The sequence below is a fragment of the Talpa occidentalis genome, unplaced genomic scaffold (assembly GCF_014898055.3).
Source record: "Talpa occidentalis isolate TD23 unplaced genomic scaffold, MPIMG_talOcc4v2.1 talOcc4.7, whole genome shotgun sequence".
NCBI lineage: Eukaryota > Metazoa > Chordata > Mammalia > Eulipotyphla > Talpidae > Talpa > Talpa occidentalis.
Genome location: NW_023605083.1, coordinates 102,245,670 through 102,272,687, shown reverse-complemented (window position 1 = coordinate 102,272,687; position 27,018 = coordinate 102,245,670). Strand labels below are relative to the sequence as shown.

The following is a 27,018-nucleotide window of genomic DNA, read 5'->3' as shown; positions in this document are numbered from 1 at the left end:
TAATAATATCACTTTTTCCAATCCATAAACAGATTATCTATCCATTTATTTGTGTCCTCTTCAATTTCTTTCATTATCTTATAATTTTCAGTGTATAGGTCTTTCACCTCCTTGCTTAAAGTTATGCCTAGGTATGTTATTCTTTTTGATACAATTGTGAATGGGATTTTTTTTTCTTAATTTCTCTTACTTGCTAGCTGGTTATTAGTGTATAAAAACACAACAGATTTTGTATGTTGATTTTGTAGATTGCAACTTTACTGAACTCTTTTATTAATTCTAACAGTGTTTGGGTGGAGTCTTTTGGGGTTTTGGTATATAATACCGTGTCATATGCAAATAGAGACAGTTTTTGGTCCAACCACTATGGAAAACTATGTGGAGATTCTTCAAACTATTAAAAATGGAGCCACCATATAACCCAGCAATTCCACTCATAGGAATCGACCCAAAGGATGCAAAAACATTAATTCAAAAGGATATCTGCACCCCTATGTTCATTGCAACGCTATTTACAATAGGTAAGATATGGAAACAACCCAAACGTCCAAAAAATAGATGACCAGATCAAGAAGATGTGGTACATATATACCATGGAATATTACTCAGCAATCAAAATAGATAAACTCATGCCATTCTCAGTAACATGGATGGAGCTGGAAGGGATTATGCTCAGTAAAATAAGCCAGAAGGAAAAAGAAAAATATCAGATTGTTTCACTTGTAGGAGGAAGACAGAGAAGCAAATAAGGAATCAGGAAATAATAAATAAATAAATAAATAAATAAAAGGACCTCTCTGGTGCAGGGGTTAAAGTCTCAGCACTATCAAGCCATCGCCAGCCACTGGCATGAGTTTAATCCCTGACCAGGGAGCTGACCCACATGACACAGCAGACCTCTCCTCTATCACCCACTGCTCCCCTCACTGTGTATTAGTAGATCAGCAGTGTAGTAGATCCACCTGTTCTGCTCCCCTCTCTGTCTCTGGTGAATCCTCTGGCATACCTCTGGCCTACACCCCAGTTCTTGTATGCATAAATAAATAAATCTTTATAAATAAATACATAAACAAAATTAATAGGCAACTATAAATCAGAGACATTCTGCAGGGGAGGGGGAGGGAGAGGGATCAAAACAGGGGCGTGAAGAGCGCAAGGGACTACAGTTATGGTGCCCGAGTAAACTGGTTGTGGGAATTTTACCAGGACTACACCTGAAAGCATGCATTGTACAAAAATGAACAATGATGTAAAATATAAATAAATAAATAGAGACAGTTTTACTTCTTCCTTTCTGATTTGGATGATTTTCATATTTTTTCTTGCCTTACTGCTCTGGCTTCCACTTCCAGTGCTATCTTGAATAGAAATGGTGAAAGTGAACTCCCTTGTCTTGTGCCTGTTCTTGATCTTATTTCTACTTTCCGATCTTCCACCATTGAGTATAATGGTAGCTGTGGGAGTGTCTTATGTGGAATGTATGATGGTCCCTTTATACTCACTTTGTTGATAGTTTTTATTATTAATGGATGTTTAAAGTTGTGAAATGCTTCTTATGCTTCATTTTGTTAATGTAGTCTGTCACACTGATTTATTTGCAGACATTAAGCCAGTCTTGCACCCTTGGAATAAATCCCATTTGATTTTAGTGTAGGATCCTTTCAGTATGTTGTTGAATTCAGTTTACTAATATTTTGTTTAGGGTTTCTGTATTTATGTTCATCAGGGATAATGGCCTATAGTTTTCTTTCCTTGTAGTCTCTTTGCCTTTGGTATCAAGGTAATGCTGCCTCATAAAAATAAGTTTGGAAGTGTTCCTTCCTCTTCTATATTTTGAAGTCAAACTTTGACTGTTTGGTAGAATTCACCAGTAAAATCATCAGGCTCTGGACTTTTGATTGTTGAGAGATTTTTGATAACTCCTTACTAGTAACCAGTCTGTTCAGATTTTCTATTTTTTCATGATTTTTCAGGAGCAGGTACTTAATATTTTGGTAGAAAAGGTATAAAACACCAAATTCATTTTTTGTTGTCTATATATCATTGCCCAAATATGGCTTCCCTGACACCCTCTGTAGCAGGCATGTAGCATCCATGGACAGCTGTCTACACAGAAAAAGGTTCAGCAAATTCACATCAAATAAGTGAATTAAGGTTGAAGCGTCTTTCTCCTATGCATTAACTTATGATTTAGTTTCACTCATTTAGTTTCACACCAGCTATAAGGTCATAGAGCTAGCACCAGAGAACAGGTGTTAGCCCTCAGGTAGCCAAAGATATACAGGTTTTGAAATTCTCCACTTGCTGAAGCAGACTGGCCACTGGGCATGGCAGACATGGTCACCTCAACCTGCATGGGGGACTACTCCCAAACTATGCTGCTCAGTTCCTGGCTCTGGACATTTTTTAAAGGACACAACTTTTAGAAATGGTTTGTTTTTATCGCCTTTATTTATGTCAACTTTATTTCTACTTTCTGTTTAAGAGTCTGAAAAAAAAAACAGCTAAGACCTCTTAGTGGTCATTCTTCCCTGTTCATAGGCCTGAGTGGCAGCGGCTGTAGATGGGTCTTCTCAGTATGGGGACTTCAGGGTGGGAACAGAGTATACTGTGTGTCCTCACCCTGTGACTCAGGGGAGCAGCAGTATATTCCAGATCTGGAGCTGCCTGTTCACCAGCTGCCCTCCTTGGTGCTCACCTACCCTTGCCTTTCTGTCTCTTCGAGACTGGGTGGTAGTGGGATGATGTACCCTCCATAGATGGTGGGTGCTTGCAGAGTGGTACCATGCCAGTGTAGTCCTTCCCACCAACATCCACACCTCAGACCCTCAGAGGAGCCTGCTTTAGTGTCTCTGCAAATGCAGAAGGCCCTGTTCTCCATGCCTGTAGAAGTCAGAAAACACAGGAACCAGCATAGAGCACACAGGCCTTTTTCACTTTTTTTTTCCTCATTGGACAAGAATTTTTTCCTTTTTATTTTTTTAAGAATTTTTTTTAACATCATTGTTCATTTTTAAACAATATTTGCTTCCCCCCACCCCCTCAGGTGTAGTCCCCATAGAATTTCCTTCACCAATGCACCCGTGCACCTTCACCTCAGTCCCCTGTGCTCCTCCCTCCCTCCCTCTGATCCCTCTCCCTCCTCCTCCCCTGCACTTTTTCACTTTTTTACCTGTCCTGAAAGTCTCCAAAGGTAGCCCAGGGGTCTTGAGAAACTGGCAGCCATTCAAAAGGGGGGTGGGTCACTAAGCCCACGGGGTGCTGTGTTCCCCATTAAGTCATGCCGCTAAAATATTGATAACCACCACCAGCACTTACAGGAACACAGTGTATGTCCAGCACTGAGCTAAGCGCCTCACAGGAATTCTCATCCTCCCCCCATACCATCCTGGAGCGGCACAGAGGGGCCAGAGGTTGTGCCTTTGCTTATTGAATACAGTAGTGGGGTGGGGTATGGGGCTGGGCCTTGGTGGGGAGAAGGGGATAACTAGGCCAGCTTGCCCACACCTCTCTTCAGGCCTCCCTATTTAGTCCCTACCCCCAACTTTCCTAGCTCCAGGAGCTAGACTTTGGCCACAATGCATGGGCTCCACTTGTCCTTGCTGTGCTCTCTGTCACCCTCCCTTAGGACCTCATCCATGTGATTCGGGAGTTCTGGCACTATTGTCACGTCTGCATGTCTGTGCCCCAGCTCACTTCCAGTGACGATGGGGCAAGGGCTATACAGCTGAACTCTCCTGGCCCTGCCAGCTTCCAGGTCACTTCCTCTGGTAATGTTGGCCAGAGATCAGAAGGGAACAGGGGCAGGGGTGGGGGCGGTGGGTACCTTTTCCTATTTCTAACTCTTATCAGCATCCACTGGGCAGGGGCACAAAGTCTTGCCCCTCTGGCTTCTTTTGACACCCAGAACTGGTCACCCCATACTCCTCTGAGGGAGCAGCCAGACAAGGTCAGAAGCTCCACCCCACCTCAGGGGAGCACTGCCCAAGTGTCCATTCCTCCAGGCTGTGTGGCTTCCTCTGTCCACATCCAAGTTTGCTGCTATCTGGGCCCACAGAGCCCCTTCTGAGCTCTCTCAGTCTGCCACACCTAGTACCTAACCCTCCCATAGAAGCATCTGACAATGTTTCTCTTTGCTGAACAGACACCCTGCCCAATCTTGGCTGTGGCTCTGTCCTTCAACTCCAGAGTCCTTCCTCTTTGGGGCTGCATCTTAATGGACAGGCCGTGAAGTCAGGACTCTCCTTCAACTCTAGCTTGATCTCAGGTCCAACCACCTCTGTCAACTGCTCCCAGGTTGCCGCTATCAGACCAGTTTCCAAATTTTGGTCTTTGTTCCCCTCTTGGCCCTGAAGGTTCGTGGCAGCCCCAGCTTGCAGTGGCTGCTTCCCTATGTGGGCCTGCTGCCTCTTTGTGCATTCCCAGAACTGATTGGCACAGACTTCCTGGGAAGTAACTCATGGTGGCAACAAGAGTCTAAAACGCATTCACCTCCTTTAGTGTCAGAGTTGCCTTTTGGAGAATTAACACCGTGGAGTGACCAGCTTGGTGCATAAAGCTGTTTACCATAGGACTGTTGACACAAAGCATGAACAATGCAAACATTCAGTAATTGGAAAACGGTTATTCCTACAAGATCAGATGTAACAAAGCCACTTAAACGCTCTTCATGGAACTTTATAATGATATAAGAAGCCGTCAAGACAATGAAAGGTGACAACACACTAGAGAAAAAAGAATGAAAGCACCCCAAATACTACTGGTGGGCATGTCAGCTTTTGTGCATTTTTCTGCATTCTGGGCAAAGGCAGCTCCCCCAACTTTGTCTTTGGGACATGGGGGGATCAGCTGACAGCAGCACATGTCTAGAAGCCAAAGATCCCTATCTGTCTGGCACCACCCACTGGCTGTGACCTTTGCCCATTAGTTCATTTCTTTGAACTTCCATTTCCTGTTGGTGATAGGGCCGCAGAGTTGCCCGCTGCTTAGAGGGAGTCATGAAGGAATTCTAGGGGTCCTAGCAGCCTCGTAGGACTGAAACACAGTGGCAGTCTTCAACTCTGGGCTCCCTGTAGCTCGCCTCCTACTCGCAGGGCATGCCCATGGAAAAAAAAAGATGGCCTCCATTCAGGATGTCATCCACCACAGAGCTAGCGGGATAGGAGTGTGGGCTCATGTGGATGGAGCAGAGGGAAGGAGTGTGGGAAGCAGAGGGCTTGGATATTGGCACCTGCCCATGGACTTGGCATGGGTGCTGGGACCAGAGCCCATATATCTGTCCATATATCTGGTCAGAACCCAGAGCAGGTTCTGACCATGGTCAAGGTGGCTAACTCAGGTCCAAGACTCCCTACTTTGCACTCCATGTTTCCCATGCAGCTGGCATTGGGATGGCAACTCCATTCCATGTGAGGCAAAAGAGGCTGTGCTTCAGCCTGCATGAGGTGGGTCTCTTCTGCAGGCTCAGTGAAAATCACAGTGCTGTGCTTGGCAGTGTCTGCTCACTCCGACTGCAGAGGCGGCGTCAAACACCCACCTGCCTACTGGGCGCCAAACCCAGACTCACACCGGAAAATGACCATGTTGCATGGGAGGCACCACCCACTAGGGAGGCAGGGAGCTACCCAGGAAGGGAGAGAGGCAGAGAGATGAAAAGTGTCCTTTTGTAAAGGACCTCTAGATGGGGAGACCCATAGTCAGAATGAGGTCTATCGTGTGTGTGGAGTCTCCCCCTTCATGTGAACATGTCCTGTGAAATCACCGCAGACACTTGGAGGAGCAGGTTTCCTGGGGAAGCATACAGTTAACCTCCCACCTGCTTCTAGCTGTCTGGTACCAGGCTCAGCCTGAAGTCTCCCCAAATTAACTGCCAGCCTGATAAAGTCCTGCACCTGGATTCAGCCTGAAGGCTCCCAAGATAAAATGCCTGCCTATCCAGAGCTCAGCCTAGAGGATGCCTATTTCAGAATGCAGTTATATCCAAGAATGATTCCCCATTCCAGACCTATCCTGGATTCTCTCAAGAATGACTGGTCACACCTGTGTTCAGGTTGAGGCAGTTGTGATCTTTCATCAACCACCCGGTATGCGACCTGGTTTGTGTGATTTTGTTCAGCGGTGTCAGCCTGGTGAGGGGCCGTGTCCAGGACAAGTTTTCCCAGCTCATTCCCTCCAAGTCCTGGATGGAGTAAGCCCAAGCAGGCAAGGACCTCCACTCTCCTACTCAAGGCTCCTGGTGTAGTGTGGAGCATGGTGGGCATACCAGACATAGCACAGGTAACCTTCCTGCCACCAAGTCCTGTGGTCACCCTGGATGCACTGTCACAGGGTAGGTACCCCCCTACACCTCACTGACATGAGGGTTATCCCCTGGCTGGGTCACGCAGGCATGACACACATATCCTGGTTGAAAGTCCCTTCACCATCCCATGAGGTAGGAATTGTGACTCTGCATTTAGATTGGAGAAGTGAGGCTCTGAAGCTTAAGTCCCCTGCCCAAGGCCACACTTGCTCCCCAGGGAAGGATGCACATGGAGGGATGCACATGCCCTCCACCCCCCAGCTCCCAGCAATCCTTCCTGGGTCTGTCAGCAACAGGTGTGACTGAGGTCCTGGAGCAGGTAGGACAGAAATTCCTGCCCTGAGCACCCAGTACACCGCAATGTGGCTAAAATTGGGTTGGCTCAGGTGTATCATTTTCTCAAATTTTATCTCATTTTGAAAAATTTAAAACTCACAAAATAAGTTGTGAGATTTTACCACATTTGCTTCTTAGCTTCATTTCTTACCACACAGGTGAGTATGCACGTGCACATGATGCACACACACCATGCAAAGCACACATATACACATGAGCACATATATATTCACACACACACAGAAACACTCATATACTTAACCTTGCACCTTGCTGCTTCTGCTGTCCCCTATGCCCTCTGATCCATTGTCCTCACTGTGCCCTGTGCCTTTTGTGCCCCCTGTCCATTCTGGGATATTCCCCTGGCAACCTGACAAGGTTATAACCTCCCTTTCATCCACAGGCTCTAGGCTTAGAATTAAGATATTTTGATTTTTTGACCCCCTCAAAGTTCATGTTTCTTGGGATACTGTTTCTTGAGAGTGATAGAACTTCCCAGTTTCGGATGTGGCTAAGTCCAGGTGTTCCAGTGATGTGTCTGGACCTTTCCTCTCCTCCGCCTCCTTCTTTGGCACTTCACGTGCACTTTGGCCCTTCCTATAGATAGAACATCAGCCATTGCAGTTCTGTGCAACTTCCCAGCTTCTCCCTTTAAAGCCCCAGGAAAAGTCCTGGGGCACATGGCGTGCCTACCACTGAACCATCACAGTGGAATGCTCCCCAGGATTAGGTATTAGAGGGACGCTGTCAACCATCCTTCCTACACCCTGGCCTTGACTTTGGGGAAGCAAGGTTGGGTCCCTGAAAATCTGAACTAACCCTAGGGCAAGTCTACCTCTTACTCCATGGCCTTGGTTTGCTCCTCTGTTAAAAGGCCACCTCATCAGGTTATGCGCAGGGCAGGAGGGATGCATAGAGTCCCCAGATCTCTTCTGACAGGAGGTACTCCAGGCTCAGCACTCTGCTACACTTGCCCAGGAAGTAGTGACAGTCCCAAGGGGCCAAAGGGTGGGCACATTTGTTTTTCTAGAAGGTTTATGCAAACATCATCTCTGCATAGGAACAAAGTCACTGATCAATAAACCACAGCATGACCCTCCAATAAACAAATATTTATTGATCGTAGAGACAGAATTGCTTTTTCAAGATAATTGGGCACTGAGGACCAGAAGTGTTTTCTGTTTTAAATACACACCTAAAATCTCCTCAGGCAGCCTCTGCCAGGGTGTTTCCACATCAGCATGACAGGAATGCACAGGTCTGGGGCCCACAGGAGGAGGATGTGGGCATGGGTGCTGGGTGGGACCTACATGACTCTGGCCTGTGTCCCTGAGGACGGGGGACTGTGGTGGGGGTGGGGTCAGAAGCTGAAGGTCAGAGTCCATTGCAGACACATGAGAGCAAAGCAGGCCTTTGCTGAAGTGGAGAAACAAGGTCCACAGAGGGGCTGCTGAGGGCAGCAGTGAGCACACACAGAACCAGGTCTCCAGGCTCTGCCCTCACAGGAGGCTGTGTTCCAGCCAGAAGAGCTTCCATAAAGTGTTTCAGGTGTGAGGAATACGAAACACCAGAGGTAAGGGAGTAAGGGGTAAGGGAGACCTGAGTAGAAAAGTAAAACTGATCATTTTAAAAAAAAATTAAAAAACATGATTTAAAAGCAAGCATCTCGTTAAAGGAAAAGTTCACTTCAGACATGAAAGGGTTATCCTTAATAAGCAAACTTTCACATGATTCAACATGGGTTCAGGGTAGAAAAGGCCAAAATTCCCAAAAGGAAGAGAGGAAGACATGCAGAGACAAGTCAGAAAAAGCCATGGAACATAGTCCATATTTGGGCTCACTGGGAACCGCCGTAGGGGGTGAAAGCAATCCTTTCTCAGGTGCGAGATCATCAGAGCTGCCTTCACCGTGAGGCCCAGCACTGGCCGAGGTCAGGGTCCTCAGCACAGCCTTCAGGAAAGCAGTTTGTCAAATTACAACCCATGTTCCACTATTGGAATCTTCCCGAAGGAAAGCAAAGACATAGGCCTAAGTCATTATCTACTGTTACTCAAAATGCAAGGGCTGGAAGGATGAGGCCCTGCAGGAGGACTTCGTTCTCCCAACCATGGCACCTGAGACCACCACAGACACTGACCGCTGCTCCCGCACTGGAGTGCTCGCGTGTCACAGAAGATCGAGGAACAATTGTTAAAGCAACAAAATAAAGGAAAAATCTGCAAGAAAATACACCAGATGTTAATACTGTTGCTGTTTGGGTGAATATAATTTTTTTCTTTGTGCTTTTCTGGTATTTTCCAAGGCCAGCCACACCTGTCCCACAGCCATACTATACACAGCACCCACTTGGCCAGTTCTCAAACCATCAGCTGGGCCAGAAGTTCATGGCTTTGTAATTGTGACTGATTTTGCCAAATCAATGTAGGGGGAATGATACACCAATTTACACCCACCAGCAATGCAGCCTCACCACAGAGAACGTTAATTGACTGCACTGAGACAAAGTCATAAACTAGCAGGGATTGAATGCCCATGTCTCTTACATGAGGCTCAAACTCTGCCCAAGGATCCAGGGCCACTCATACTTCTCCTTTCACATGATTCAATGTCTTTACTCCAGGCTCCAGCCAAGGTCCTAGATCTGTCAGTACAGCTGGGACCCTAGCTGTCAAGATGTGACCTCCAGGGCTTCCAGAATGAAGCCATAGGAAGGGGGAGAAGCTCATGTCTCAGGGTCAGTTGAACCCACTGAACCCACTGACCTGCCTTCTGCATGGCCTGACAGTGCAGGCATCCACAGTCTACTCGACACCTCCCCCCCAGTCTCTTGTGGCTGGTTCTGTCTCCTTGCTGGATCCTGCATTGGGAATCACCCCCACATAGAGTAAGGTCCCTGCAGGACTCACAGGCCAGCCTGAAATCACCATCATGAATGCATCTTCCTTGCCCTGCCCAACAGTCAGGTCTCAGCACAGGGACCCAACACTATCATCTCTCCCCTCCCCCACCTCTTTCTCCCTTCCCCCAACTGGGCCCAAGCAGTTCAGTGCAAATCTGTGATGGACAAATGAACCCACGTAGCTCTTCAGGGAATCCCACAAAGCAGGGACCATTATCAGCTCCACAGAGGAGCTACCACCCCAGGGGAGGGCAAGCACACCCCTCAACCATGACCCCTGCAGTCTAGGTGTGGTAAGGCAGGAACATCTAGTAGCATCAATGATCCTCTCAGCAGCATTTAATCTCAGCTTTCCCAGCAAGAATGTAGCACAAATCAGATCCTGGAGGCCCAGCAGTCCCTCCACCCAGTCCACTTCCCAGCCCTCCATGTGGGTCAAGGAGGCACCAGCCCATGTCCCCAAAGGCATGTCCTGCTAGTGGACACTTTCACGTGGATGCCTCCGTTTGCCCAAGTGGAAGTGAGCCGGACACCTCTGCCTCACTTCCTGAGAAATTCCAGTTGTTTAATGTGTCTATTTATATTGTTAACCCAGAAAAGTGCCTTTGATAGTTGAGAGAATGACTAGGCCATGGACGCAGGCCTGATGTCCCAGCCCCAGCTCTTCCCTAGTGGTTACCATGATCCAGAAGTTGTCTTTTCTTCCTTTCTTTATTTTATTTTATTTTTTTAAAGATTTATTTATTTATGCATATAAGAATTGGGGTACAGGCCAGAGGTACAGGGGGGTGAGGGGATTCACCAGAGACAGAGTGGGGAGCAGAACAGGCAGATCTACTGAAATACACTGCTGAGGGGAGCAGCGGGTGACACAGGAGAGGTCTGCTGCGCCATATGTCATCTCCCCGGCCGGGGATCAAATTTGTGTTGCAGAGGCTGTGGACAGCTTCATAGTGCTGAGACTTAACCCCTTGCGCCACCAGGGAGACTCCTTTCTTCCTTTTTTTTTTAAAAGTTAGGTCCTGTGAGCTCTGAGTTGATGCTGAGCCATATCTTTTTATTTTCTTGTGTGTGTGTGTGTGTGTGTGTGTGTGTGAGTGTGTGTGTGTGTATGTACACATACATACAAAATATATATATATATATATATTATATATTGTCTCCACTTTGTTCCTTTCTTTCTCCCTCTCCTTCTCTAGCTCAAGGCCCTCACTGTGTTTAAGGTTCACTAGTTTCTGTATTTTGATTTGTCAAATCATCTGCTGGATCAATGTCCAGTATTTGTCTCTGTCACTCTGACTTGCTTCACTACACATAATTCCCTTGAACTCCATTTTGCTATCTCTCTTTGTGGCTGCATAATACTCTGCAGTGTGGATACGTGGATATACCACATCTTCTTGATACAGTTGTCTATTGATGGGAACTTGGCTATTTCTGTGTCCTAGTTAGTGCAAATAGTGCTGCAATAGGCACTGTAGAGCATATACTATTGGTTGAAAGTTTTACGTTCTGTACATAGATACCCAGGAGTGGGATTTCTGGGTCATACAGTATTTTCATTTTTAGTTTTTAAAGATAAACCCAGACTGATTTCCACAATGGCTCCACCATTTTACACCAACAGTGTAATAGTGTTTCTCTTTCTCTGTATCCTCTCAAGCACTAGTTGTTGGGGATATTTTTAATATGTGTCATTCTCACAGGTATTAAATGGTGTCTCCTTGAGGTTTTAACTGGCATCTTTCTTACTGGAAGCAATGATGAACATTTTTCATGTCTATTGGCCTTCTGGAGATCATCACTTTCTCCAATCTGGGATCTTCCCACATGCCATGTGAGGTCTAGACCCTGATCAGATCTGTGGTTTGCAAATGTTTCCTCCCATTCGCTGGGCTGTCTGTTCCCTCTACTGATAATCTTTTAATACACAAAAGTGTTTCAATTTGATGATGTCTAACAATTTTCCTCTGGTAACCTGTGCCCAACAGAACCTTTGGCTAAATTCTCCACGCTGCTCTGGCCAAGTCCTCAGCCCTTCTCCTCTCAGGCCCTGGACATCAGGCCATCCCAGACCCAGGTGCACTGCGCCCCCTGCTGGCTCCCAGCCCCAGAGCAAGTTTATGTGACCCAGGTGGTGAGTGTAGGCAGAGCTAAACCCCACAGCACCCCATGCACAAGGCTGCTTTTCTTCTCCCAGCAAGGGGAGGAGAGGAAAACAATTCTGCTTCCCCAGTGCTAGGCACTGCTAACTATCTCTCATTTTATCCTGTCCACCACACTGTTAGGTGAGGATTCCTGTCCTCATTCTAAGTGGAGTAAACTGAGGCCCCAGAAAGTACAGCAAGTACACTTACTCATGGGCTGCAGGGACAGACCAACACACTAGTCAGTCAACAAACTTTTATGAGGATGCACCCCACACACCCCAGGGAGCCTTGGGGAGCTCACAGTTTCAGAGAATGGATTCAATAAATCAGCATCACAGGGAAGTCCTAGTCAGGACCCTGAGGACCAGGAGTCAGGGACTTAAGGGGGAAGGTATGGGGGAAGGGATGTCTCTGTCTCCAGGTGGGCAGCCCAGTGCTGACTGCTGACTGAAGAAACCCTGGGGAGAATGTCAAAGTCCTCGCTGGTGAACAGGACCCTTGCCCATAGAGCACCAAGTTCCTGGGGACCAACTAGGAGGGCCGGTCATCAGATAGACTGGACTGTGAGAATGTGCCTGGCTTTGCCCAAGTGTAGATACAGAACATAAGTCATGTCCACTCACTCCATCCCAGTACGAGATTTCCAGAAGAAAACAGACCCAAAAACTGGTTGCCTAGATATGAGGGATTCTGGGTTGGTGGGGGCAGGCATGGGGTGGGGGGGCTTCTTTAGTTATTTTAGTCACCTGACTATGACTATTCAAAATTTAAATTAAGGATAAAAAGGAATGATCAGCTTGTTCTAAAATTGACTGTGGTGTTGATGCACAGCTATAAATACACTAAAAGCCACTGTACTGTATACTTTTAGTAGATAAAATATATGGTGTGTTGCTATATCTCAATAACTCTGTTAAAGGAGGAGAAATCATCCTTTCAGGTCACTCAGTGAAACAGTGGGCAGAACTGTACTGGTGGTGGACATGGGCACCGGAAGACAGGAGAAATGGAGATTCAGGCCACCAAGGATGGGCTGAAACCTGGATTCTTGGATTCAGCCCAGACTTTCCAACTCAGCAGGCCCTTGGCCCCAGAATCTGCATTCCTGAAGATCCCTGGGAACTACTGGCCCAGACCCTTTGGTGATCCTAAGTACTTCTAGGGACAGGGTCAGAGGAGGGAGAATTTCACCACATCATGTGAATTTAATATCTGGCCACTTAACCAAAAATACATATGTAAGTAAAATTTAAAGTTTTTAGAAGTACTAGAACTTCTTGAATCAGGTAGCTATAGCAGAGATGGCTACATCCTTCCATTCTCTCAGTCGTAGAAACCCACCTTGACTTGGGAATTTGGGTGCCTGAAACCACATGTCCCTGTTAGGGGGAAAGGATGTCCTAAAGCTAATTCCATACAGGCTTTGTGGACTCCACCCCCACCCCAGGCCAAAGCCATCAGGACATTGGGAACTCCAAATCCCATCACCACCAAAGGGAAGGTGGCTGGGACCTGAGGGTGGGGTTAAGCAGCCAGTTTGGTATAAAGCCAGACACGTGGGCTTTGGAGGGGATCCCCCATTTTGGCTCTCGGCCAGCTCGCAGCATCCGGCCAGCTCTGAGAGTGCCTTTGGGTTTCCAGGTCGGCAGATCGGGTAGGACGCATTAAAGACTTTATTTCCCTATTTTCTTCCTGAGTTGTACATTTTCCTTATTTCCTTTTCCCTTGCAAATAAACCTTTTATTAACCTTTTGTGTGTGTCTGTAGTGGACTAACAAGTCCCTTGTAAGCGTGCAGGTGAGGACCCACAGCCAGGCAACCCGTTCAATATCGGGGCTGCCCTATAACATCCCCACTTTCCTTGCCTCTAGGTATGAACATAAGATAAGTTCTGGCCACAGATGAGTGAACACATCCAGAAACTTCTTCTAAGTGTCTTAGAGTGTGGAGTGCACCCTCCTTTCTCTCTTTCTCCTATCTGGCTAGGATGTAAGCACAGTGGCTGGAAGCAGCTATCTTATGCCATGAAGTGGAGGCTATGTGTTGAGAATGGCAGTGGAGCAGACAGAAGGAAACTTTATGTAATAAGGAGCGCTTTCTTGGGCCTCCCCTGGTGGCGCAGCGGTTGAGTGCTGGGTTGTGAGGCTGCCCACAGCCTCTGCAGCGCCAGTTCGATCCCTGGCCACTGGCGAGGGTCCCACAAAAAAAATACATAAATAAATAAATAAAAATAAAAACAGACTCTTGAAAAAAAAAAAGAAAAGGAGCACTTTCTTGTTTGAGCAAGATTTGTACCACTCATAGTCATACTTAGCCATGAGTGATACACAGCATCAAGCACCTGGAGCAGTGCCCGGCCCTTCACAGACACCCAAGCCGAGGATCTGGCCCAGTACACACAACCCCACTGGGGTAGGATGGAAGGAGCACTGGTTCAGCTGCTTGTCTTGCTCTTCCACCTCTGAAGGCCACAGCACACAGCTGGAAGAGGGCTTGCCCCAACAAGAGGGCACGCATCAAGCCACATGCTTTTCTGACCATGCATTTTGCTGATTGAACTAGATTTTCTCTGGCTGTTATTAGAATGAGGCTTCGTTTCCTGCCATCTGCTGTTTGGGTGGCAGGGAAGTCCTCTGGGTGCCAGAGGAGAAGTTGCCTGGATTTGGAAATGCTTCATGGATGCCCAGGAGCAGAGGGACTGAGGGCGGAGTTCCATGGGCACCCTGCCACACACAGGGACTTTCAGGGGCTTTCAGCCCAGGCCTGAGCTGCATCCAGATACTTTGCACTGCACTTGTGAAAGTGGGTGGAGGAAAGCACAAGGTGGAAGAGGCGTGTGAGTGTATCCATGTGTGAGAGCACATGTGAGCATGTCTGTGATGCTCTGTAATTGAGTATGTAAGAGAGAGAAAGACAGAGTGGGGGGTGGGGAGGACCCTGCTTATCCCCCTCATGGCCACCAGCACAGGCAAGGCTCAGGTCTAGCCATGCTCATTGGCTCATTTTGTCTTCTAAAATCTACAGAGCAGGTGCAGCTTTGGGAGTTGCACCCCAGCTTTCCCACTGGGCCTCCCTGAACCTCACCACCCTTATATGAGCTGGCACTCAGGAAGCAATTCTGGGATTACAGATCCCACGCAGTCACCAAGGCGTGGGTTCTCACACTTGCACACCCAAGTTCACAGCAGCACTCTTCACAGAAGCCGCCCCCGTGTGCGTCAGTGAATGGATACAGAAAATGTGTACACACAGTCAAAAGTCATTCAGCTGACACCTGTGACAACATGGCAGGGGCTTGGGGACATTGCAGTCAGGGCAATAAGGCAGACACAAGACAAGGACTGTATGATTCTGCTTATGTGAAGTCAGATTCTCTGAGACAGAAAGTGGGTGCCCGGAGACTGAGGGAAAGAAGAGTGGGGAGTAATTGATTAATGAAATCAGAATTCAGTTAGGGACATGAGAAGAGTTCTGGGGATGGATGGTGGTGATGGCTGTGCCACACACAAAGGCGCTTAATGCCACTCAACTGTGCACATAAGAGTGATTAAGATGGCATACAGACATAGATGATATTGCTGTCCATTTAGAATGTTTTTGGTACCTGACCTTCTAGGTCAATCTCTCTGTGGCTGTCCCAGCCTGTGTCCAGTCAGGGGGTAGGGTCACACAGGGACCTGTGGGGATATTTCATAGGATGAGTTGGCAGTGGTGAGCTATAAGAGAGCTTCAGGGTAACCCAGGGAGGGCCAATAACAAGGGTCAGGAGAAGCTTGTGTCGGAGAAGAGAGCTGCCCCTCTGATGAGTAGCTCAGGGTCCAGGAGTGAGCAGAAGCCAGGGCAGCAGCTCCCCACAGGGATGACTCTCTCACGGCCATACCTCCCTTCCTTCTGACTAACATTCTATTGTGTCCAGATGGTGGGTAGCAATGCCAGTTTGGAGACCCTAAAAGAGTCGCCAAACAGTAGAACTTAACAATAGAGCAGTCTTCTGCACTGGGGTGGTGGCTCACCTCCTTGAGAGCTGCAGAGCCCATTGCCTTCTCCCCTGCCCTGCACCCAGCTCAAGTCTGTTCCTTGACACAAAGCTTCCATCTTGTCCAGGACACAGCCTCCATCCAGGCATTGCAACTCCATTCTAGCCAGTGGGAACAGGGAAGTGCTCCCCACTTCCTTTCAAGATTTGACACAGAAGTTGTGCATGTTATTTCTGCTCATACTTCCTCAGACAGAATTTAGTTGCATGGTTTGCCTCACTTTAACGGAGACAGGGAAACATGGTCTTTATTTGAGGTCATCTAGGTAAAACTTGGAGGATTACTTCCTAAAAATCAAGAAGGAAAGTATGTGGCTGAGTGGCAGCTTTTGCTCCAAAGGAACAACTAATCAGCCCCATGATAGGTCAAGACTGAGTCGATTTTGGGCCTCCCCTGGTGGCGCAGCTGTTGAAAGCTGGGCTGCGAAGCTGCCCGCAGCCTCTGCAGCGCTGGTTTGATCCCCGGCCACCAGCGAGGGTCCCACATGGCACGCAGACCTCTCCTGGCAGACCTCTCCTGCCACGCCCACTGCTCCCCTCAGCACTGTATTTCATTGGTCTGCCTGTTCTGTTCCCCGCTCTGGCTCTGGTGAATTCTCTCACCCTCCCGCGCTTCTGACTGTACCCAGTGCTTAATTAATTAATTAATTAATTAACCTTTAAAAAAAAAGACTGAGTCAATTTTGTTCCTTATTTCCCAACCTCTCTTGCTGGGATAGGTGACACTGTGACCTAAAGGGCAGGCCGCTGGGGAATTCAGGGTTCTGCTTTCTGGATAAAATGAAGCAGATATAGCTAGTGGTCTCCTCCCTGCTTCTCCTTGGCCTGCACACAAACATGATGCCTGGAGCCATAGCAACCTTGTTGTGACCAGGAGATAGCCACCTTGGGGCAACAAGAGCATCCTTGAGCCACTGTCCAGACATCATCTGCCTCTAAGTGAGGCAGCTGCTGCTCAGATCTGATCCAGTGATGGGAAGGAGGAGAAATCCCATTTCTACTGTATAAGACCCCATCTATTTCTTTTTTTTTATGTTTATTTATTTATTTGTTTGTTTGTTTGTTTTGTTTATACATGCACTGGGTACAGTCAGAAGCATGGGAGGGTGAGAGAATTCACCAGAGCCAGAGCAGGGAGCAGAGCAGGCAGAAGGACCGAAGTATACTGCTGAGGCAGGAGAGGTCTGCGGGCGGCAGGAGAGGTCTGCGCGCCATGTGGGACCCCCCTCCGGTGGCCAGGGAGCAGCCGGGGATCGAACCAGCACTGCAGAGGCCACGGGCAGCCTCGCAACGCAGCGCTCAACCGCTGCGCCACCGGGGAGGCCCAAGACCCCATCTATTTCTAATGGAATTTTGCTTATAAACCTTCTCTGACAATGGGACCCAAGGATGAGGTCAGTGGATTTGGTGGGTGCTACAAGCAGTTCTCTGGCCACCACCTGGCAGGTCAAGCTGCAGTCCAGAAGGGAGGACACACTTTTGGTGCCACAGCTGGTATTGTTGCCTGAGAACTCACTCCAGCTGCCTCTATTGCGGTTGCCAATGCCCAGTTTCAGTGAAGGGCCAGCATCTCACTCGGTGTTTCCATGACCACAGGAAACATCCCCATGAGTCAGGTGCTCCCCCAGCCTCGCCAGGCTGGGCTGGGAGCCCAGTGTGGATGGAGAAGCAAAAGGTTCATCTAAACCCACTCTAATCAGCATGTATTTTTAAAGCAACTTCTGGAAAATCTAAGGGGAAGAAAGCTGCCATTTGCAAGTACACCAAACTTTTAGAGAAGAAAGCCCTGCAGTCCTCGGACCTAGGGCTCCTGGACTGCACCACAGTAGGCCCAGTGTCCTGGCCGCTTCCTGCCCTACCCGGCAGCAGTGTTCAGGGAGTGAGAGTAGCTATTTGGACCAGGCTTGGTCTCTGCCAGCTGGGCCACACCTCAGAGTGCCCCCTTTTGGCCTCAGTGCAGGGGCGAGGCCACAGGTTTCTAATTTCAGTGACCTGGGCTCCCTGCTAAGGAGGAACTGCCCTGGTGGGGCGCTGGGCACCATAGTTCAATGACCAGTAGAGTAGAGGGGGATCCTTAGCCCAGGAAACCTTTGCAGGACCCCCTGCAGGAGTTCCTGTGTCACAAAGGTCAGAAACATGTCACACACCCATCCCAGACCAGTTGCTGGAGGGTTCTGAGCTGCTCATGGCAGCAAAAAACATCAGGAGGGTGAGCTGGGGCTACGGGAGTTTTAGCCCCCCAACCCCAGCCGTCCCTTCCTCCCTCCCCTTTCCCCTATCCCAGCCCTTTCTCCCTGTCCTGTCTCTCCCACTCTCCCTCCCACTCCCTGCTTCCTCCCTCTGTCTAGCCCCCTCCTCCTCCACCTCTCCTTTACCCCTTCCCCTCTGCTTCCCTCTCTCTCCTTCCCTCACCCCTTCCCCCTCCCTTGTCCATGCTTCCATTTCTCTCTTCACTCCCCTCATGTCTGTCCAACTCTGGGAAGATTCACAAGAACTCCCTCTTTCCAGTCTTTTCCATTTCCTCAGTGTCCTTCACAGTAATGTCATGAGGCAGTGAAGGAAGAAGGACCCTTCCTGACAGTGTGACCGCGAGCAGCACCCCCTCACCTCAGGCCTGGCTGTGCGCTGAACTAGACGGTCAGTGCCACGTGCAGCTGTGTGCAGTGCCCAGGTCTAAGGTTCACTGCTTGTGTCACAGGTCCTGAGCTAGGCCAAGCACCTCAGGGACAGGGATCCTGGGTCCCCACAGCCTGGCTGTTACCCTCCTCTCTCCCACTCAGCTTCAGGCAGCTCCATCCTCAGACTCTGGCCCTCACTCCCCCCAGCTCTGGCAGGTCTGTCACATGTCACCTTCTCCTTGGGAGGGAGCAACCAGGACTCCTGGGCCCCCAGCTGCATGCCGGTCTCTGCTGTTTGAGCTCTAATCATGATGATTGCCCTGTCCTGTGCTCCTGTCCGCATAAGCCTGGTCAGCACCAGTGTAGAACTGAGGCCTCCCACTCAGCAGGGCCCCCCACACTGGAACATCAACAATAGCCACATTTGAGGATACTGCTGGGCTCTTAGTCCCCTCTGCTCAGAGCCCCACACTCTCAGACCCAGTCTCCTCGTCTATATAACAAGGTGACAGTTGCATCAAAGGTTGCCCTTGTGACTGATGTACAGATTTCTCCCCCCTTTGCAAGGTCCCCATTCCCAGGGCAATAGTCAATGCTCCCCAGCACCCAGGCAGGGTGGGCAACTCCAGTGCAGGCTCTCCCCAGGCAGGTCAGGAAGAAATGGTGGTAAAGGTCACCTGTCAGAGGATGAAGGCCAGTTTTATGAGCGTATGTCCCATCTTCCCTCATCTGCCCTCCCCAATATTCACTTCTCAGATCCTCCCCTAGCCAGGAGAAGGCCTTCCCTATGGAGCAGGCACCAGAACATAGTGGGCACACAGCTGAAGATCAAGGTGCTGCCTCAGCATCATCCAGATGTCAGTGGATCAAGGGGGTGGTGGGTATTATGGGGGTGTGGACCTCTTGGGGGCCTTCAACATCTATCTGTGAGATGGGAAATGTTCCTCCAGAGGTCACCAGGTCAAAGGCTCTCACTAGATCCCCTGGGGGGGACACTTCTGAAGTGTCAGCTGGAAGGATGCTGAAGCCCGGAACTGTGTCTTTGATTGGGATCAAAAATACAACATCACTTTGTAAGTTTCTGTTTTCCCTTTTTTGCCTGGTTATGAAATAGCATAGGCCATGCACACATAGAGAGCTGCGCTGACAGAGTGTCCTCTATAGAGAGGCATTATGGGTCTAAAAGAAACAGATGGATGGAGACAAAGGTCAGCAGCAACTGAGGTGCCACTGGAGAAAACCTGGCAAGGCACCCACATGCAGGGAAGCAGGATTCACATTTCACTGGGTCCTCTCTGTGCAATGTGTTTACATCAATGCAATTATTTAGCAATCTAGTAACTTCCCCCCATAATACCACAGCAGCATCAGTGATGACACACTTCTGAACACATGACACTACTGGTGACAATACTTTACAAGAGGAGCTTGAATCTGTCTTTTCCTGGCACACATAAGTGCCTAGAATTTTCATTACTTTATATTACACTATGGGGAATTAGCTAGAAAGTCTTTCTCATATTAAAGAATAGCTCTTTAGAAGAGATTCCCAGAAGCAGACTCTTTGGGTCAGAGCATATAAATATTGACAGGCATTTCCCAGTTGTTGCCCAGCAGAAGGGCTACAGATGTTTTCCCTATACCAACTGTGTGGAAATTTGGTTACTAACAGGTTTAATTTTTCAAATGGCTTTATTTTTCAAAACACTTATTCCACAAGAATTTGAAAATTGTGAATCATGGTTTCAAGTTTTATTTCTTTAGTTCTGAGGTCATTTTAAAAAGCATGGAGTGGCCATTTCTAGTTCTTTTGATTCACTCTAGTAGGGGTAAGACTCCACCCAATTATTTACTTGTCCCCATACACCTGGTGTGATCACAGAACTAACCCGAACCACCTGAAGTGACAGGGAGCACCTGCTACTCGATGGAAGTATCTGGATCCCTGGAGCCATGTAGGGGCAGCAGGGGAGCCCTGCCCCCCACATCACACTTGTAGGAGTGAGGAAACCACATGCTGGGGGTTATCTAATACCAAAGTCAAGCATGAGCTCTTGACCAAAACATTCAGTTTTAGTTATTTATCACAGTGTCACAAATTACTCTAAAACTCAGTGAGATTAAAAAAAAATAATCACTTGCTGTCCAATAATTTCTGTGGGTCAAGAATTTAGGGTGGTCTGGCTGGGGTGTCCTAAGGCTGCCGTCAGGTGCTGATCAGAGCTACCATCTCACCTGGAGGTTGGACTAAGGGAATCCACTTCCAGAGTTGTTTCCTCCCTCAGTCGGGCTGGTGCTGGCTTTCAATTGGGGGTTCAGCTCCCCAACACGGGGTGCCTCAGTGCTGTTTCAGTGTTCCCAAGGCAAGGCAGGACAGACAAAAGTCATAGCATCACCTCTGTTGTAGCTCACTGGCCACACAGACCAGCCTGATTGTGTGAAGGGAACAAGGGTGTGAATATGAAAGGGAGGATCCCTGGGATCATCTGGAGGCTTCTCTCACTCACTAAATCCACTTCTAGAAATTTATTCTTAAAAATATCATGGCTGGGGCCTCCCTGGTGGCGCAAGGGGTTAAGCACCGCACTGTGAAGCAATCTGCAGCCTCTGCAGCACAAGTTTGATCCCTGGCCGGCCAGGGAGCAACCCACATGGCAAAGCAGGCCTCTCCTGTCTTGCCCACTGCTCCCCTCAGCAGTGTATTTCAGTCAGTCTGCCTGTTCTGCTCCCCAATTTGTCTCTGGTGAATCCTCTTACTCCCCTGCATCTCTGGCCTGTACCCCAGCTCTTGTATGCATAAATAAAAAAATCTTTAAAAAAAAATCACAGCTGTGTGCACAGATTCAGCTACCAGGAGAGGATGGTCATTTGGTATTATTTCTAAATAGCAAGAAAGCAAAGGAGAAAATATAATGTCCATCAGATTGAATAAATCAGCTATGACCATAAAATAGAATTGGATGCATCATGTTGCAGAATTTTTACAGCTTGGAAAGATGTGTTCATAATACATAATTAAGGGACAAAATAATTTAAGTAGAATACTTCCTTTTTGTAAAAACATCTTTATATAAAAACACAGAAAATGTACGAAAGGCTATGGATCTGGGGAATGTGGCCACTAATGAGCCCACATCCCCCACCTTCCGCAGTGGTTGGAGGACACTTTCCCACCACATCCATCTGGGGCTCCTCCACTAGGACGCAGCAGCCCCTGTGGCTGGTTCTGAGCCTGAACTGTAGGAGACTTGTGCCCTGCCTTTCGCTGCAGCTCCCGACTCTCAGAGAGGAGGACACCTGAGAGGAGAGGTTTCAGGAAAAGGGAGATGCAGATGTGACCAAGTGGCAGCCAAGGGTGAGGGCAGGACATATCCCACCCTTGGTGCCCCTGAGGGTTCACAGTGGCTTCCACTGGTGATACAACACGAAACAAGGAAAAGCTGTTTCCTGGATGATAGGATTCTCTTCTTCTATTATCTTCATTTTATACATTTTGTACAATGAGCATATTCTCTAAATTAACATATATAGGCTTGAAGAATGTTTCAGTATTTCTATCTATTGCTACTATATGATTATACTATTTTATTTTCATGTTATTGTTCTATATTTATGTATTATTTATTTAAAATGCTTATTTTATTATTTATATTTTATTAAATGTTATTTCTATATTACAGTTTATTGCTTGTATAAATTTTATTTTTATGAATTTTATCTATTTATATGTTTTAATTCATTTACAAAGAGAGTGAGAGAGACAGAGTAACAAACTTTGGGGAAGTTTAAAGAGACATTTCCAGTAACCCACATGTCTCTGTTCCCAGACTCCTACAGATGTGTGGTAACTATAATTACAATCATCTCGCATCATTCATATCCTGTCTTTTCTCTGAAGTTATACTGTGAACACTCCACTCTGTTACCAGGAGTCCTTGAAGAGTAACATTTTCAGTAAGGACAGAATATCCTACCAAGTGAGTATAACGGAGTCTGCTGTGCCTTTCCCTGCTGCATTTCGATCATTTCCCCAGGATCGCCATGCTTAGAGAAAAGTATATCCGTGCTGCTACATTTCCTCTTCCTTTTGAGTTGTTTCCCAAAGACAAACTCACAGATTGGGGCTACGTGGATGGACGGGAATGAATATTCTATTCCCTGTTGATTTGAATTTAAATGCGTGCCTTCCAGAAGGAAGTAGCTGCACTTCTCTACCCATGGCACTCAACGCCAGCTTGCAACAGAACTAACCCTCACCACCTGAAGGTGACAGAGAGTGCCTGCTGCTAGATAGAAGTATTTGGATCCCTGGTGCCATGGAGGGGCAGCAGGGGAGCTGCCCCACCCCCAGTCCCTGAGGAAATGAACCCAGGTTTTACTCTGAGGGGCAGCTAGGGGGTAGTTAATGAGCTATAAACAGAACTTGAGTGAGTCCTCTGGAAAGCTCCTTAAGAGAGGCCAGCAAGGGCAATGAGTCCCTCTTTGCCACCTATGCCTGTTCCTTGTAAGAGGGTGGCATTTCCAGCAGCCACACTGGCCCCTAAGGCTAATGAGGATGGGAACTCCCTAATAACAGTATGGATATGCCATGCAAAACTTGCATTTCCCATTCTCTAGGCTTGTTTCATGTGCAAGAAAAATGAATCCTATATTAGTTAAGTCTTTGAAGCTCAGATTTCTATTACTAGCAACTGAACCACTTCTTAACCTCTTTAAAACATCACTAGCTTTGGTTTCAGCACACCAAAAAAATTTTAATTATTCTTCAAGTGGACTGTCACTGTTGCTCTAATGTGTGATTCTGAAGGGACATTATAGGCAGACAGGAGTAGCACAAGCAAAACTGTACAAGCAGGAAATGATGAGCGTTTCCAAGCACACAGAATGGCTTCCTGGAGTGTGAGGCCATCAGCTCTCACCTTATTGAGCGGTGTTGGATGAGACATAAATCAGTATCACTCATGTCATGGAGCCACTGAGGCACAGCATCCTGAAGGGGACTCAAGCTGCATGTCTGTGTTTCCATTCTCTCTACCCCTCTCTCACTCTAACAGTTCCCACAGCAGCAAGAGCAGGAAGGGCCCCATACCCCCAAACTTCCCCCACCCGACTCAGTGAATAACTGCCCATGAATATAGACCAGTTATACAGCTTGGAGAAGGAGCCAGAAAACTGACACCCTCCAGAGCAGGAGAGCCCAGCCCTACTGGAACTCTGTGAAAGACTATTTCTGTCCTCCCTGGTTCAGATGGAGACATGCCATGCAGCCGATAAATACCTCTTTGTGCTGGATGGATTTCCATCAACTTGTGAGGTGTCTTTAACGAAAGCGGCAATAAGCTGCCCTGGATTCTGCAGCTTGGGGCCAGGGACAGAACACGTGTGGCAATTTGGAGAGCCAACCCAGAGGCAGCAGCCTCTGCACAACACAAACAGCCTCCAGGGGAAGGACAGGCAGCCCGCCCCATGCGGGAGCAGCCTGGGGCTCACACGCAGGGCCTTGCTCTTGGACTTGCCGTAAACAAGCAGCTGGGAACTGAAGAGGGCTGGCAACTTGGCTCCTTGGGATCAGTTGGCACAGAATGAGCTCGGGAGGTCGGTCAGCCCCCACATACGCAGCCACAAGATCATATCTGCCTCCTACCTGTTCCCAATGGGTCAGAGAAAGGACCTTTCCTGGACAGACTTTGCGCCACAAACCTCTGCACCCCCTCCTTTAGCCAGGAGGTAGTCATTATGGATGGAATATCTCAGCGACCAAATATTCCCTTCAACCTGGCCAACCGCAAGAAGAGAAACCAGAGGCCAAACAATGAACTGATTCAGAGAAACTTAAAGGAAGGGGCTGTTAGCACCAATGTTTTCAGACCGAGCATAGACAAGGCAGGAGTCAGAGGGCAGAGGGCAGAAGATGAAGGGCAAAGAGTGAGTTAAATCGATCTGTTCCCTGAGCTTGCTGTCTTCGTCCTTTGGGAAACCCCTTTCTCTCATGAAATAGCAGTGGCTCAGGCATCACTGTTAGACTGGATTTGTTCATGGACTGCGAGTTGTAGCCAGTGATAGGAACCCCAACTGCACACACACACCACATCCATTCGCCCTGTGATCTGTACATACCCCCTCTTCCCTTCATGGATTTAGTCAAGTAAAATAACTAGAAAGGTGCCTTTGCAATAGAGTCCTTTCTAACACGTCACCCTGAGAGTCTTGGCTTTTCCACAGCGGACGCACTCATGGCCCATGCTCCAATAGAGTGTCTGCAAAGGCAGGTTCTCAAAAGTGGGATACCGCCCCCTCCATGCCCCTCAGTCAAATCCATAACTTGACTCCAATTCTACCTGGGACACAGAGGGGTGTCCCTGGACAAGCCTCTCAGGATCTGGTGAAAGGCCAGGGGTGGGATGGCCAGCTATGGTTCTGATGCTGGTCCAGGTATGAATACCACAACCAGAAGCAGGCCACAGGACCCATGATGTCCTGAAGCTGCAGACTGGCCTCTCCCCACCAGCGGCACGGACAGGGGACAGGAGGGATCTATACCTGGGCCCAAAGCTCCATAGGCTCCTGGGGCATTGACAGAGGTCTCCCAAGAAAAGGAAAACTAGGGGCAGTCTGAAGTCTGAGTTGGGCTATGCTTCTCCAGAAGGGAGTAAGGGGCTCCTGAAACCATCTGGGTTGGGTGGAGGGCGTGCAATCAAGACTGGAAAACCTAGTTTCAAATCTCAGTCCTGGGACCTCAGCCCCCATGATGCAATAATGCACAGTCAGGCCCCAGCAACACAGCCAGTTGTTCCATCCCTGGCCTCCTAGGGGCTCTGTGTCTACTTGGTCATAAGCTACAGGATTGTGGTCAGAACTCACAGCCAGCAGACAGGCCCAAAGGCAGGAGTGGGAAGTGTCCTGAAGGCTTTCCTGGGTACCGAAGGAGAGAGCCCCCTCTGGCGTCCTGAGTTAGGGGTCCCCAGGAGACAATGGGGAGAAAGCTGGAAGTACAGAAAGGATATCCTGGGGCACCTACGGGCTTCCTGGAGGTGGCAAGCCTGGCTTGGAGATAAAGGCATTGACCTGCAGTGACCTCCCTGCCAAACCATGGTCCTGCTTATGCTCTAGAGACATCTCGACTCCCACGCTCACCTGTGGCCCAGTTGCCTTGTGACCTAAGTCAGTGGTAGATGTCAACAGCAGGCCCATCATTAGTGGTTTGCAGAGCTAAGCTGAGGGACGTCTGGAGGCTGGACAAAGCGGACATGGCCAGGGCATGCCCAGGGCAGCACTGGGTGTAGGCTGAGGGTCAGTGTTTTGGAGGAGGGGAGAGTCAACAGCAACAAACAAGCTGGAACTTCAGGGCTATCCTGGGGCATAAGCGAAGGGCGCTCTGCAGGTGTCGGGGAAAAAACCACTTGGAGGCCTAGGGACAGAACATGCAGGCGGGAATGGAACGGGAGGGGGTGCAAAGGAACAAATAGAAGGGGGAGTGGAAGGGAGGGTCTCGGGTGTGCAGGGTCAAGGAATGAGGATTTTCACAGGACTTCAGAGGGATTTAAGTTGGTCAAGGACATAATCTGATTTACTTTTCAAAATAGGATTGTGTACAAAAGGGGAGAAAGAAGAGGGTGTTTCTATTTGTTATGCTGTACTTAAAAACAAAAACCTATTTATTAATGAATACAACATATTTTTAAAAATAGATTAACTGTACCAGAGAAACAAAAAAATTACAGTACTCTCAAAACAATATAGATTTTTTTTCTTACTCACCTTAAGAAGTCTTGAGGTGGGAAGCCCAGGAAAGGCCTCTGCTCCAAGTGCCATTGCGTGAGACTACATGCCCAAGATCTCTTCACCGTGCAACACAACTGCTGGAGCGCCAGCCATTACACCCATATTCCAGCCAACAAGAAGGAGTAAGCTCCACAGAAAGGCACATCCCTCTGTTTATGCTCCCTTCTCTGATGTTGCACAGCCCTTTTCATTCCAGAATGTAGCCACAAAGGCACCTAACCATAGGAAAGACTGGGAAACACAGCTCCTATTTTGGGGAGTCAATGCTGAGCTAAAATCAGGAGTTTGTAATAAAGGAGGAAAGGGAGATCAGATAGCAAGGTGACCACTGTTCCTGTCAAGTGGGGAAGACATTATGGTGCTTCCTTATGGTTCTGGCCACATTCCTCTGTCCTCCTCCCATCCTGCCAGCTTTGTGTACACCCTGGCAATGCTGAGCTCCCTGCAACTACATGACACCACAGAGCCCACCCACTGCCATGTAACGGTATGCCGTATGTGGGTGGTAGGTGGAGAGTGGGGGGCACCAGTTCCTGGGGAGTGCTAGTTGCTCCAGGCTTAGTGCTAGCTGCGTGGTCCAGTGGCCTCCTGCTGCTAGTCAGGGCAGGCATGTGTGGGCCAGCCTTGCAGAGACAGGAGCTGCAAGCAGGCCTGCTCACTCAGCCCTGGGCGCCGGGGCATGCCACATCATCTTCCCAATCTTGGCCTCTGCTCCCACAGCCCTCAGAGAGGGGGAGGAGTCAGCACCGGCCTCTGCAGGTTCCTGACACTGGGCCTGTCTAAGGGCACACCTACCCAGACCCCAGGTGACATGTCCAGGCTTCCCACAGTAACATAGCTCAGCCATGTTCATCCTCGTTCCTGGGGCAAGGAGGTGGCAGGCCTCAGACCCCTTT

General features: G+C 48.5%; 1 long non-coding RNA gene across 1 annotated transcript; it reads left to right on the top strand.

Moving 5' to 3' along the window:
* Positions 1–17,914: 17,914 nt before the first annotated feature.
* On the top strand, positions 17,915–26,442 carry LOC119232543 (uncharacterized). The gene is made up of 5 exons (XR_005122146.2): positions 17,915–17,931; positions 18,231–18,359; positions 19,291–19,413; positions 22,168–22,317; positions 26,105–26,442. It is a non-coding gene; the product is annotated as an uncharacterized LOC119232543 (long non-coding RNA).
* Positions 26,443–27,018: the final 576 nt, after the last annotated feature.